This window comes from Diceros bicornis, unplaced genomic scaffold, assembly GCF_020826845.1.
Source record: "Diceros bicornis minor isolate mBicDic1 unplaced genomic scaffold, mDicBic1.mat.cur scaffold_93_ctg1, whole genome shotgun sequence".
Taxonomy (NCBI): Eukaryota; Metazoa; Chordata; class Mammalia; order Perissodactyla; family Rhinocerotidae; genus Diceros; species Diceros bicornis.
Window position 1 is genome coordinate 324,367 of NW_026691823.1, and position 14,508 is coordinate 338,874.

Sequence of the window (14,508 nt, forward strand, 5' to 3'; positions counted from 1 at the left end):
AGAAAAAGTTCCCCTCCTTGAGTGACAGAAATGCAGCACGATAGGGACCTTCAGCTTGCTCCTCTTCTGGGGTGAGTGTGAGGCTGAATGGGGCACTCGGGGAAGCCTGGGCTGGAAACAGGCTGTAGGAAAAAGGGAGGGCCATGGACCGTCCAGCCAAGAGGTCATAAATGTAGGTTGGACACTGCAAACACCTTTATTGGGGGACCTTCAACAAAAATCACTCTAGCTCAGGGAATTCCATCTGTCAGAGCAGAATTCCTTTATAGCCATTCACTTGACATGTATTTCCTGAGTACCTACTATGTATCAGGAGCTGTTCTAGGCAGTGAGGATAGAGAAGTGAATAAACAGGCGAGGTTCCTACTCTCGTGGGGCTAACATCCTAGTGGGAGGGTGTGGGTGGAAAATAATCCACTAACAGTAACAGCAACCACCCACTTACCATCATTCTAAGTTCCTCAAATATAGAATGCATTCAACCTCCACAGAATTTCTCTGATATTGGGTCATCAATAGCTCCATTTTACAAAGGAGAAAACTGAGGCAAAAGAGATTAAATATCTTGCCCAAGACAGCTTAGCTGGTAAGGGGTAGAGTCAGGGTTTAAAACCAGGCAGTCTGGTCCAGAGTCTGTATGCTTTATCACTACACTATGCTACCACAAATAATAAACAAAAGTATTTCAGGTAATAATAAGTGCTATGAAAGAAGTTGTTATAGAGTGTGACTAGGGGTTGTATTGAAGGCGGAAGTCAGGAAAGACATTTCTGAGGGGATGATATTTGTGCTAAGATCAGAACAATGAGATGGAGACTTTCTGTCTGTCCTCTTATTGCTTCTTCTTTAGGCGTCAGTTTTTCTTGGTATTGTTTATCTTCTATGTTGTGGTTTCTTTGACATGTCTTGTGAGTTTGGGTCATGGGTTCAAATCTAAGAATGAGGGATCTTTTCTAAGTGACAAGTGTGGGTTTCCTCTGCTGTTGTAGAGTTTCTCCTATTTTATGAAGGAGGAAACTTAGGTATGATGAGATTAAATAACTTCCCTGAGGCCACATGGTCTGTAATTGGTGAAGCCAGATTTTTAAACCCGCATATTTTGATGCCAGATTTGGTATGCTTAAATACGATACTCGGTTGCCTCTAAGATAATTCATGAGCAAGAGGATTTCAGTTAGTGATGGTGAGTTGGAGTGTTGGGAGTTTGGGTCTGTGGAACTGGTTGACTGGAAGGCTTCATCAGAAGGAGCAGATAAGTCATGGACTCCAAATGCAGGAATGCAGGGTTGTTGCTTTGGGGTGTCAGCACTGGTATTAGCCATTAGCACCCCTCATTATGCCCTGAAGTCAACCAGCAAAGAGTAGTGATGATGACTTTGATGATGTTGATGGTGAGGGTGATGATAATGGTGGTGGTGGTGGTGGTGGTGATGATGGTGATGGTGATGATGAAGATGATGATGGTGGTGGTGGTGATGATGATGGTGGTGGTGGTGGTGATGATGAAGAGGATGATGATGGTAGTGGTGGTGGTGGCAGTGGTGCTGATGAAGATGATGATGGTGGTGGTGATGAAGGTGATGATGGTGGTGATGATGATGATGGTGGTGAGGGATAATGATGATGATGATGATGATGATGATGATGTTGGAGAAGAGCTAAATGCTGGAGGACTACACTGCCTTTTAGATATTTAAAAAAACTAATTGCCCTACCATTTCATGAAATTTTAATACCACAGGTAGACTGTACATCTATTTGTGTATTATATGTATATCTATATGTGTATTATACATAAAAGAGTAAGATTTTTTTCATCTTTCCCAAAAGAACCAAGTTTTGCCCTTTTGGGGGAGATGTCATGCCTTTTGAGAATGCGTGTTTTATTGTACATCTTTGAAAACCGGCTGGAGCTATTTTTGTAATTGAAAAGAAAATGAATACAATCAAAATGAAAAACCAAAATAAAGTGCAGAAAGGCAGGAATGGTGGCTCTGAAGATTATGTGCAATAATGTATGTTTCTCACTCAATTGGGTTTCTCATGTAAGCTCATCAAACCTGAGGCCATGCCAGGAGTAATTTTTAAGGTTGAGCCCCAAAAGCTTCTTGCTGCTTCACGGTATTTTTCTTTTCTTTCTACACAGGGTGTTGTGGTATATGTAGCTGCAGAATATTCGCATCAACCCCACCGGAATCAGCGACATGGCGTAAGTTGGTCCAAGAGAATCCATATGTCCAATGTGGTGGGAGGACGTCTTCTGGAGAGGAGATTCTTTTGTTCAGAGGCTGACAGCTGGTCACTTGCTGAGAGCTAGTTAGTGGCAGAACAAGGGATAACTTCCAGGTCTCCTGGTTCCCATTCCAGGCTCTTTCCTTTGTACCTTAGACTTGCTGTGTGACCTCAGGCAAGTCACATAACCTCTCTGATCTTCAGTTTCCTCAGCTATGAAATACAGATAACAAGATTCCTATCCCACAGGGATGTTGTGAAGCTTGAATCAAAAGAGGTAACTTTGTAAACCACCTGGTATGTGTAATAAGAACTTCATAAATGGTAGTGTGGTGGGTATTGGGATGAAATTTAATCAAACTACAACTCAATGTGAAAAAAATACATTTTTTATGTTTAATTAAGAATTCTCATCTTCCATATAAGCTCCTGTTGGATAGAGGAGGAAAACGTTGTCAGCTCTTAGTGTTCTCAATGTCTCAGTTTCTCAGTTTAGTCTTACTTGGAAAACCCAGTTTATATTGTGTGAAGACTTAATCTTTCAAAATTTCTCACCCTGCTCTTGTTCCTCCCAAGATGGCATCTGGGTGTTGGTGTAGGTGCAGCTTATGGGATCTTGGAGCTGTGAAGTGTGGACTCTGGTTGGGGTGTTTTGTCTACAGATGGAGCATGGTCCTACCTTGGTTCTTGCTTGTCCATCAATCCTCTCAGAAGCTCTGCATCCCCCAGGGGTCCATGCAGTAGCTCCTGGTTTCCATGTCCAGGCTATAGAAACCAGAAGAGTTTTCTTGGGTCACCTACTAGCTCTCCCTGTCTGCTGGTTCTAATCCTTGGCCCCCACACCATGTTGGATGTGGCAACAGCAGAAAGAAAGCTTTTGTTGGGAGAAGTCACCCCTTAGCCTTGATGCCCCTAAATTCACCCACTCCTATCTGGAAGTCTCTGAGGTGACCCATCTCCACTTGCATTTAGCCTTGAGGTGAGATGGCAGAGAAGCAGGAATCCTGGTGAGTCTTCTTCATCTTATCTCTCTTTTAGCTTCCCACAGTTTTCTTTCTGCCTGTATAACAGGTATATCCCTTACATCATATCCTGAGTCCTCTCTACACCACAGCTTAATGAAATCTCTATCTTCCAGTCCTCCAAGCCTGGCTATTGAAAAATAAAATTTATTGAGATATAACATTGTGCAAGTGTAAGGCATACAATGTGTTGATTAGATACAGTTATATATTGCACAATGATTACCACCATAGCATTAGCTAAGACCTTCATCACCTCACATAATTACCATTTTTTTTGTGGTGAGAACATTTAAGATCTACTCTCAGCAACTTTTAAGAATATAATATAGTATTGTGTACTATAGTTACCATTCTGTACTTTAGACCCCCCAAACTTATGCATCTTGTAAGGCTTTGCTTTCAAGACTATTGTCTTCTTGGGAACTCAAAAACCCAATTTGATAAGGAAAATCTGAACATTACCGTTTGGCTGTCATTGTGTGTCTGCAGCTAAAACATCTGAAATTTTCCTGAATGAGATGAAATCCTTTGGCAGAATGGGTTTGAGGAGGGGGGGGTGTCACATCCCTATAAGTGGAAAAGAGAAAATTACGTCAATATATTTCCAAAAAGATCATCCTTGATTTAAAAAATCTATCATTTTTTAAACAATAAAAAAGTCTTTAATAAAAATTTTTAATAAACCTGAGCCCAGAAAGCCTTTGGTTGGTGAGAAAGAGCTAATCTCCACAGTTCTGGGACCCCGCCCAAGCCTGGCAGAGTGTGGGGAAGTTAGGTGGATAAATGAAGAATATGTGCCCCACAGAGAGAGTGTGAGAAAAGTATGGGAGAGGGATGTACAAGGAATTTATAAACGGGAATTCAAAAGGCTTAACCTTTGAGAAAATTTGGTACCATCAGGATTAAAAATCCATAAACACAGGTGTATTAACTTTGTGAGAGTTCATTGAACTGTACACTTATGATAGTTGCACTTTTCTATACATATATTACCCTTAGTAAAATGTTATCAAAATGCGCATGCACTTGACACAGCAATTCTTCATCCAGGAATTTACTCCAAAGAAATAGTCATATAACATAGAGAGATATCTCACTATACACTCAAGGGTGTGCATGTTAGTACTATCCTGGTAACAACCTGGTATAAACTAAATGTTTGTTTACACTCAGGGACTGGTTGGGTTAATTGTTGTGCTGGTTAGAATAACTCTAGCTACTGTAACAAATAAACCCAAAACTGTCAGTGGCTTAATAAAAAGAAATTTAATTCTTGTTTGTTTAAGAGTCCAATGCAGATATTTCTGGCTAGTGAGTGGCTTTCCTCCACGCGATGATTCAGGGACCCAGATCCTTCTGTATTGTGGCTCAGCCAAGCTAGGGTCTCAGAGTCTTCTGCAGGCAGCGGCAGAAGGGGAAAGAAACAGTGGAGAAGGCACACCCACTTCATAAAATCCTAGGCCTGGCCGTGACACATGTCACTTCTACTCACGGTCACATGACCATACCTGGAAGCAAGGTGAGCTGGGAAATGTAGTCCATGGTTGGGCAGCTGCCTTCTAGTGACAATTCCACACCATAGAAAGGGGAGCGTGGAGTTTTTGTTTGATCTTTGGCTACCTCGCTATCTCTGGTGCATCTATAGCTCATGGATACAATGGAATACTATGCAGCTGTTAAAAAGCATGAGTTAGGTCTATATGGACTGACTTGGAAAGTTGTCCAAAATGTATTATTTTCTTAAATTTCTATTATAGAAATATTAAACAATCAGAGGCAGAGAAAATAGTATAACAAATGGCCATGTGCCCACTGTCCAGCTTCAACGCTTGACAAAAAAAAATTTGCTTCTCTTGGTTTGCAAGACATACTGTTGAGTGAAAGAGCAAGTAGAAATAGAACAGAGCTGCCCAAAAGAACTTTCCATGATGATGGACATGTTATAGATCCACAGCAGCCACTAGTCACATGTGGTTATTGAGCAGTTGAAAAATGCTGTTGGCACTATCTTCATGCTGCCTCAAACCTACCTCAAACCAACAACCAAAAGAACCCCACACTTCCCCCTCAAGGCACAAGGACACTTCCTCTCTTCAGTTTCAAAATAGAGTTTCTCTGTCATATTTTGTTTAAGGGTGTGAGTCCAAAGGAAGGTTTTTGCTTCTAGACAAACTAAAGCAGCTCTCTGCTAAAAAGAGGGCACATAACTAGCAATAAACCCATATAAGAAAACAATGATCCTCAACTCCTACCTCACACCACACACAAAAATCACTACCAGATGGATCATAAACGTGAATGGTAAAATGACAAAGCTTCCAGAATATAGCATAGGAGAACATCTTCACCATCTTGGATTATGTAAATATTTCTTAAAAGGACAAAAGAAAGCACGTACAGTAATGGAACACATTAATAAATTGGGCTTCATTGAAAGTAAGAACATAAATTGATCAAAAGATATCACAGAGCCAGCCCTGGTGGTCTGGTGGTTAAGATTTGGCACTCTCGCCACCGCGGCCTGGGTTTGTTTCCCAGTCGCGGAACCACACCACGCGTCTGTCAGTCGTCATACAATGGTGGCAGCTCACGTAGAGAACTAAAACTAACAACTAGGATACACAACCACGAACTGAAGCTTTAGAAAAGGAAGAAAAGTGGCCAGCCCGGTGGCGTAGTGGTTAAGCTCACACACTCTGCTTTGGAGGCCTGGGGTTCACAGGTTTGGATCCCGGGCGTGGACCTACACACTGCTCATCGAGCCATGCTGTGGTGGCGTCCCACGTACAAAAAATAGAGGAAGATTGGTACAGGTTAGCTCATGGACAATCCTCCTCATCAAAAAAAAAAAAAAAAGAAAAAAGAAAAAAAAGACATCATAAAGAGTGAAGATAAGCTATCATAAAAGATACACTTGTAATATATATCTAACAAAGAATTCATGTTTTTTTAAAAAGCATCCTACAAATCAGAAAGTAAAAGAGAGACCACCCAATTTTGAAAAATGGCAAAAGACATTAACAGGCACTTCATAAAAGAGCCTACCCAAATGGCCAACAAGCAAATAAAAAATTTTAACATTATTAGTGACCAGAGAAATACAAATACAAACCACAATGGAGTATTACTACATATCCCCCAGAATAGCTAAATAAAAGTCATAAAATAAATCAGAAAAAACACTGACTCTATAAAGCACTGGTGAGGATACAGAATAACTGGAACTCTTAAAGACTGTTGGTGGGAATGTAAAATTTTAAAACCACTCTGGAAAACTGTCTGGCAGTATCTTCTAAGCTGAACAAATGTGTATCCTATATGCAGCCATTCTAATCCTAAGCAGACATGCACACACATGTGCACCAAACACACACACAAGCACGTCTATAGATACATTCTTCTTTTTTTTTTTTTAATAAAGATTGGCCCTGAGCTAACACCTGTTGCCAATCCTCCTCTTTTTGCTAAGGAAGGTTGGCCCTGGGCTAACATCTGTGCCCATCTTCCTCTACTTTATATGAGACGCCGCCTCAGCATGGCTTGATGAGCGGTGCGTAGGTTCAGGCCTAGGATCTGAACCCACGAACCCCAGGCTGCCAAAGCAGAGTGTGTGAACTTAACTGCTATACCACTGGGCCAGCCCCAGATGCATTATTCTTAATAGCTTAAAACTGTAAATAACCCCAAAATGCGTCAGCCATAGGATGGAACGTAAATTTTAAAATACACAAAATGGAATTCTACAAAGCAATGAAATAGAACAAATTATTGCCACATGCAATCACATGGATGAACCTCCCAGACACAATACTGAGCAAAAGAAGCTAGAGAAAAAAGCAGTACGAGTTGCATGATTCCATTTCTATGGAAATCAAGAACCAGCAGCACTAGTCTACAGTGACAGAGGTCTTAAGGGTTGTTACCTTTGAGGAGGTAAGTCCATGGAGGGGACTCAAGGTGGCTTCTGGGGTGCTGGTGGGGTTTTTTGTGTGTGTGAGGAAGATTAGCCCTGAGCTAACATCTGTTGCCAATCTTCCTCTTTTTGCTGAGGAAGATTAGCCCTGGGCTAACATCCGTGCTCATCTTCCTCTACTTTATATGTGGGACACCACCACAGCATGGCTTGATAAATGGTGCGTAGGTCTGCACCTGGGATCCGAACCTGTGAACCCCGGGCCGCCGAAGTAGAGCATGTGAACTTAACCACTACGCCACCAGGCCGGCCCCAGGGTGCTGGTGTTTGATATCTTGATTTAGGTGGTGGTTTACAGATGTGTCCCCTTTGTAAAAGATTTTTGAGCTACTCATGTAAGATTTGTGTACTTCTCAGTAAGTCTGTTACGTTTAGGTAATAAATAAATTAAGTAATTAATGAGTGAGTGAATGAATACAGAAATTTATAAATAAATGGGGCATAGTAAAATGGAGTCAAATGTGTGGAATCATGGTATTCCACACTAACGCACCTTTAGTCCAGGGGTTTAAAAGGCATTTCTCACAGTAAATGTCTTAGAAAATTCAATATCTGTGTGTATACCACATATATAAGTCTGTTTGAAACTGGCAAAAGCGAGTGTTAATATCCTCACATACAGTTAAAAGCGTCATTTTATATACCAGAGCCAGATTCTGGGCTCCGTCCAGCTGAAGTTGTTAAGGAGAATTCTCTGAGCTGCAAACTGCCCTTCTGTTTTTAATTCCCAGAAACCGAGGTTAGATTAGGGACAAGGAAAACCAAGGAGTTCTCTTTCGCTTGCTGCACCATCGAATAGACACCACAGACATTGGACTATCCCAGTCAGACGATGCTTCCTTCCAAGTCTTTTCGTTTGGTTTTAGGTTTCACAAGATACTGTCTTCAACTGAGTGAATTTCTCTTAAATGCCACGTAGCAAGTGGGAAAGCTTACAGAAAATTTTATCTCACCATTTTTAGTACAGTAAATCTGGAATGTTCTTAAAACAGATTTGAGTCTAGTGCCTCTAATTCACACTGTTAGAGCAATCTTACACAGTAAACACGGAGAGAAAAGCCAGCGTAGAGTCACCTCTGGCCACATGGGATATGACCTTCCCTTTTCTCTGAAAATCCTTTTTACTGAACTGCAACTTGAGACATGTAATTCAGCATAAAAGCTTTTGTGCAGCCATTTTGACCAGTCTAAACGTTCAAGCAAAACATATAACTCCACTTAAAACAACCATAATTCAAGCAAATGAGTTTTCAGAGGGAAGTTTATGTAAAATCATGCTGTCCATCATATATTTAACTGGACCAGGAATTTAATGGAAGTGTTTATCTTTGTTTCCCTCTTTTAGAAGAAACATAACCAGACAAACACAAAGAACCCCAGGAACTGAAACACACAAAAGATACGAAGTTGAAAACGTTTCCAAGTTATCATGGTGTAAGGATATTTCAGTTGATCTCCAAGCTTTCACAAGAGACTCCTAAGTCAGGGGTTCAGAGGACTCTTACAGAAAGATATCCCGTCCACCTCTGACCCAGAATTCTTCCCCTCTTCCCTGTGTCCCCCTATGTCATCTTGTCCCCTTTGGAACCTCCAGTAAGGCTCCTTCCCCTCTGCTTCTCAACTACTTGGTACAAAGGCTAAAACGCAAGTAAATAGATGCCGAGATTTCCACATATGGCCAGTTGGCATATTTTCATTGCTTGCATCTGGGGGAAAAGTTTTCCAGTTTACTTTTAAGGACCTACATTTTCACTTATAGTTCAAAAATATCTCAGTTCACTCAGACATCACTATAATCTTGTATAGCTGGTTTCCACAGTCTAGATGATAGGATCTGCATCTATGGTAATGTTTTGGATAAGCTATCACTTTGCTCTAAGTAAATTGTCCACTTAATGTTCTTTATTTACTCAAGACACATCTCTATAATGAGTAGACATCTTTATATTAAAATCAATCCTTGATTTTATTTGTCCATCAATAAAAAAAATTGCTTTTTTACCCTCAAGAAAATCCTAACCCAACGTTTGATATAACCTATACAAATTTTATGGTAAATGAAGGCTTTCCTAGAACAGTGGTATAAAAATTTCACTTATCTGTAGATACTATGAAAATTGTTATGTTTAACTTTTAAATACAGAAATAGCTGAATGAAGGGCAGTGGTAGGATCTGGGGAGAAGAAGGGGTAATCAAGGGAGGCCACCGTGAACCTAATCCAGGGTCCAAATTACTAAACTGAACTAAGTTTGAGAATTGGGAGAATAGAATATACGCTTTGCTAATCGAGAGATATCCAAATGTTATTGGTAGAAACCAATATATTTACTTATTTATTCAATAAACATTTTGGGGGCTCTCTAAGTGTGCTAGACACTGTTCTATGTGACGAGGATTTGGAAATGACCAGGACATGGTCCCTGACCTCAATGAATGCAGAGTGAATTGGAGGAGACAGATAAGAAACACAAACAATACACATATTTGTTTTCTAGTACCACAAACTAAATGGCTTAAACAACAGAAATGTATAGTCAGTCTCACAGTTCTGGAGGCTAGAAGTCCAAGATCAAGGTGTCAGCAGATTGGTTCCTTCTGAGGGCTGTGAGGAAAAATCTCTACCATGCCTCTCCCCCAGCTTCTGGTAGTTTCCTGGCAATCTCTGGCATTGCTTGGCTTGTAGAAGCATCACCCCAACCTCTGCCTTCATCTTCACCTGGTGTTCCGCCTGTGTGTGTCTGTGCCAGACTTTCCATTTTTATAAGGACACCAGTCAGGTTGGATTAGGGCCCACCTTATGCCATTATGATCTCATCTTAACTAATTATATCTGCAATGACCCTATTTCTAAATCGGGTTACACTCTGAGGTACTGCGGGTTAGGATTTTGACATAAAAATGGGGGGGTGGTGGAGCGGGGACACAACTCAATTCAAAACCATACAGAAAGAAAGGCATTCAACCTCCCTCTAATCATCCACAGACTTTCCTTAATGGCCTCCATTCCTACCACCTATTTCCAAGTCAGTCCCCTGTCCCTACCATCTGCCCCAGTGGGAGGCTGGCTGTCTGCAGAGCTAAAATCTCAATGAATGGGAGCTACTGCAACTGAGTGTGCACAATAGCTGTGTGACGGTCCTTGCCTTCTACTTAACTTCCAAAGCAAAGCCATATGTCAGAACCCAGAATACTGAAGTTCCAAAAAAATAAATCGGAGAACTCAGTAATACATTCCCTGACAGAAAATGATCCATTTCACTTGTGTTGCCAATTCAAGGATAGAATTGTGCTTGTGGACACATTTTTTCTGGAGCTGTGGGGAAAATATTGATATCATTTGGTACTTTTTTCTCAGTAAAACCTACACTTCATAGTGTTTATAGTCAACTTGAGGAAGCATTTCAGCTATCACACTCCTAGGGAAATATTTTAGACTTAAGGATGTAAATAATAGGAAAATGACAATACAAAACAGATCTCCGAGCTTCCAGAATTTTTGTCTCTGCAGGTCTATGCTCTGTTTGCTCACCCTCATGGCTCCATCAGCAGCCTCAACGTGAAGATCATTGACGCCTCTCTTCTGAGTGCCACTCAGGGCTCTGCCTCTTCCCCTAATATGCTGTTCACTACCTCCCACTCTTAGCACTGTCTTGAGTTTTCTCTTCGGTCGGTCAAATGCCTTTGGTTTATCTGGTTTCCTTGGTTGGGAGACTTCACTAACCACTTACCTTACCCTAGCTTGACCACACCCTCAGTATTCTGCTCTGTTCTCCTTGGTCTGTACCATGCTGCTCTTCTTTTAAACATATTTTTGTGAAAATGTAGAAATGTGGCAATGAGCTGAGAACACACTCAGAATTCTGTCTTAGCTGAGCTAAATTGCTAATAGGCCATTGTCCACCCCAGACAGACATCCCCAATTCCAGGCTTTAGTTCTAGGCCCACTAGCTGTAGCTCTGGGATACACTCAGGATATTCTATGGCTTCCATGGTTTCTCTGATCCAGCACTGAAAAACAAAAACAAAAACAGAAGAGCTCACACCTGGGCAGGCTAAGAGGTCTTTAGTGAATCATACGTCATACACTCAAGGTCTTTAGAATTACAAAGTGCCCAGTTGAGACAAAGGACCACTATCTTCTTCCGCAGATGGCATCTTCAGGCTGGAAAGAGGTGCCCTCATGAGGAAAAGAATCCCTCCACTAAAATGAGGTCAGAAGGAAGCTCCACCCTCAATTAAAAGAGGGGCCAGTGTCCTTCATTTACTACTGTGAAGGGATTAGAGGAATATAAGGCAAAGGCCTTTATAGAATAGGGCTGGAAGCCCTGTAACTTGGCAATGGTTCTATTTTTTATTTTAGTCCCTTGTCTGTTTCCATGGAAGAATTAGCTGTAAAACTTGAAATAAAAAAGTTCAAGAAAGGCAATGAGGAGGATTCTCAGAAACCAGCATGGATCAACTCTCACCTCCATATTTGTGTATCAAATGGCTTCTGAGAAACAATGCTGTGGTTGACTAAAATAAAAAGAGAAATCTCTTACCACCATCCCCACCACTACCACAACCATCAGCAGCAACAACCATCAGAAACACTGTCAGTTCCCTCCATTTAGTTCAGAAAATGAAGGCAAAATACTTTGATGAGGAAAACACTTTTCACTCAGTTACTCATAAGAATTCTGGCTAGTACCCAAACCTCTTCGTGGGCCCTGGTAATTCTCCTTTACTGAACAATTTTGGGTTAGAACTTCGCAGGAAGAAGGAAGTTTAGTAACTCATTTTGGAAAACTTTGATATTTATCACATCTACCTGTCAATGCTATAAATGAAACCGCATGAGCTAAAACAGTGTACTTCTGAACACAGCCATATCCTTCACCAGGCAAAGGCAGAACAGGTATATGCACTCTACCACGCAGTGTGGTTCCTTATGTGGGTGGTCTTAATTCAGCTAATCAATGTTACCTTAGAATCCAGCAGTGACTGCTCGGAGCAGAGTTCTCAGTCATTCATAAGATCCTGTACATGTCTATTTCACTACACTTTCACATTGCTTTATAAGTGTTTGGGTCTGATGCCCCCACTAGACTGCAACATTTCTGAAGGCAGGAGCTGTGTATTACTTGTCATTGTATTACCATAACCTAGCAGAGTGGCACATGGTAGGTATTTAGAAAGTGTTTGCTGAGTAAACAAGTCAACTAATAAAAAATGGCTCCTTTTTCATTTTCTTTGCGTTGATTTTAAATGTATAATTCGGTGACACTTTCTGAAAGAACAGATTCACTGGTAATGGCCTAAGACATATATGTATGCTAGATATTTGTGCTAATGTGTACACAAATCTTCAGGACTCTGGGATAACATAAAAATTAAATTAAGTGGCAATCCAGTGTATGGAGTTTTATTTGTTTCTTTGTTTTAGTTTGCTTTTGACTTTGATGAAAAAATAAACGACTGTTTTGATATGTCTACATCTGTCTCTGCTCATAACTAACCTTTGTATTTTATTAAGTCAGATATCTGCTAACTAGAACAAAAAGTAAAGGTGCACGATGGTGATGAAAAATAATGTCAACTCCACTATTATTTTATCTAGGACACTTTTACATGCCAGATTCAGAATGTTAGCATGAATGCAATGATAAACAATTAGTATAATCTCTCATTGGGTATATTCTGTCTATGGTCTTTAAAATATATCCAGGGGCCGGTCAGGTGGCGTAGTGGTTAAGTTCGCGTGTTCCACTTTGGTGGCCCGGGGTTCGCCGGTTCGGATCCTAGGCGCGGACCTACTGAGGCAGTGTCCCATATAGAAGAACTACAACTCTACAACTATGATATACAACTATGTACTGGGGCTTTGGGGAGAAAAAAGAAAAAGAGGAAAATTGGCAACAGATGTTAGCACAGGGCCAATCTTCCTAGAAAAAAAAAAATCCAGAGTCCTGAAATAATATTTCGATTTAAAGTCTCCTGGATGTTTTAGGTCATTCTTCTGACTGAAAACGTTTGCTAAGACATTAATTCAGGATCACAGTAGACGTTTCTATTGTGGTCATGTCTGACATGTCATTCTGGACTCTGTCTCCCCGATTTTCAGGGCCCCATCCCTACGGCTGTCCTCCAACAGTCTCCAGCCCCTGCAGACCTCTACCTGTTCCAAGCTTCTTTCTAGAAGGAATACATGCCCTTAAACACGGTCTTCCTCTCCCCAACCCTTCCAAATAGCTCCTCTTTCCTCTAACCAATAATTCCCCAGAAATTAGGCTAAGATAGTAGAAGGCAAACAATGCAATTACCTAATTAGAGTAATTTGCACAATGTTGTGAATAATTGATATGTACCACTCTTGCAGGCTACTTGCACTTTAATCGATGGAATGTTCTCTCCAGGATTTTTTTGATCATTGGGTTCAGTGGTTTCCCAGATGCCTCTACATGTGCCATCTCACTATCATATTTTCTCACCTTATTCCCTTAAAATAGGAACTTCAAGAATGAAAGCCAGCAATCCATCTCATTTTTGTGAACTTAGCTGTGCCTGCTACTTAAAGCAGTTTAACATCAGTATAAGTAAAAAGAATTATAAGAAAAATAAAAGGTTTTCAGATATGCATCCAAAGATGATACAAAATAAAATTCAAACTTTTTTTACAACACTGAGCTTAAATTAATTATTTAAGGCAATAAACTTTAAGTATGACCATATTATTCTATTCTCCATTAACATCTTATAAAATCTTTATGGAGGGTATGTATACATAACTTGCCTTTTAAAACAAAGGGAATAAAGACAGATCAGAATTTTGAGGGAGCACTTTTAAAACTAGGAAGATTTAACTAGCACATTTTCATAATATTGATTCTTATTATTTCCTAAAGCAGATGAATACTTTTTTATTTTGTAGATTAAAAAATGTCAGTTCCTTCTTCTTCTGCTTTCCTTATAAAAATAATTGATAGCCTTTTCTATCCATGTCACATTGAGACAAAAGCCAAAAGAATATTTTTAACGAAAACAAAACTCCAACCATCTCTGAGACCAAAGTAAACAAGCTGGGTCAATGAGTAGAACACACAGTTTTCTAAGAGCAAAGGGAAGCCCTCTTCATGCAAATCTTATGGTTCAGAAGATCCACTTAGCAGTTGACATTGGAAGAAGAGAAAGTACTGGCACAAACAGTGGCAAAAACTAACCTAGCATAGTCAGTGGGTGACATCAGGGCCCATGGTGTATATCCCATGGGTGTTGAAAGTTTCAATAATGCTGATTGA

General features: G+C 40.4%; 1 pseudogene; it reads right to left on the minus strand.

Moving 5' to 3' along the window:
- Positions 1-3,046: 3,046 nt before the first annotated feature.
- LOC131403866 (androgen-induced gene 1 protein-like) overlaps positions 3,047-14,508 on the minus strand; it is a 41,945-nt pseudogene continuing 30,483 nt past the window's right edge.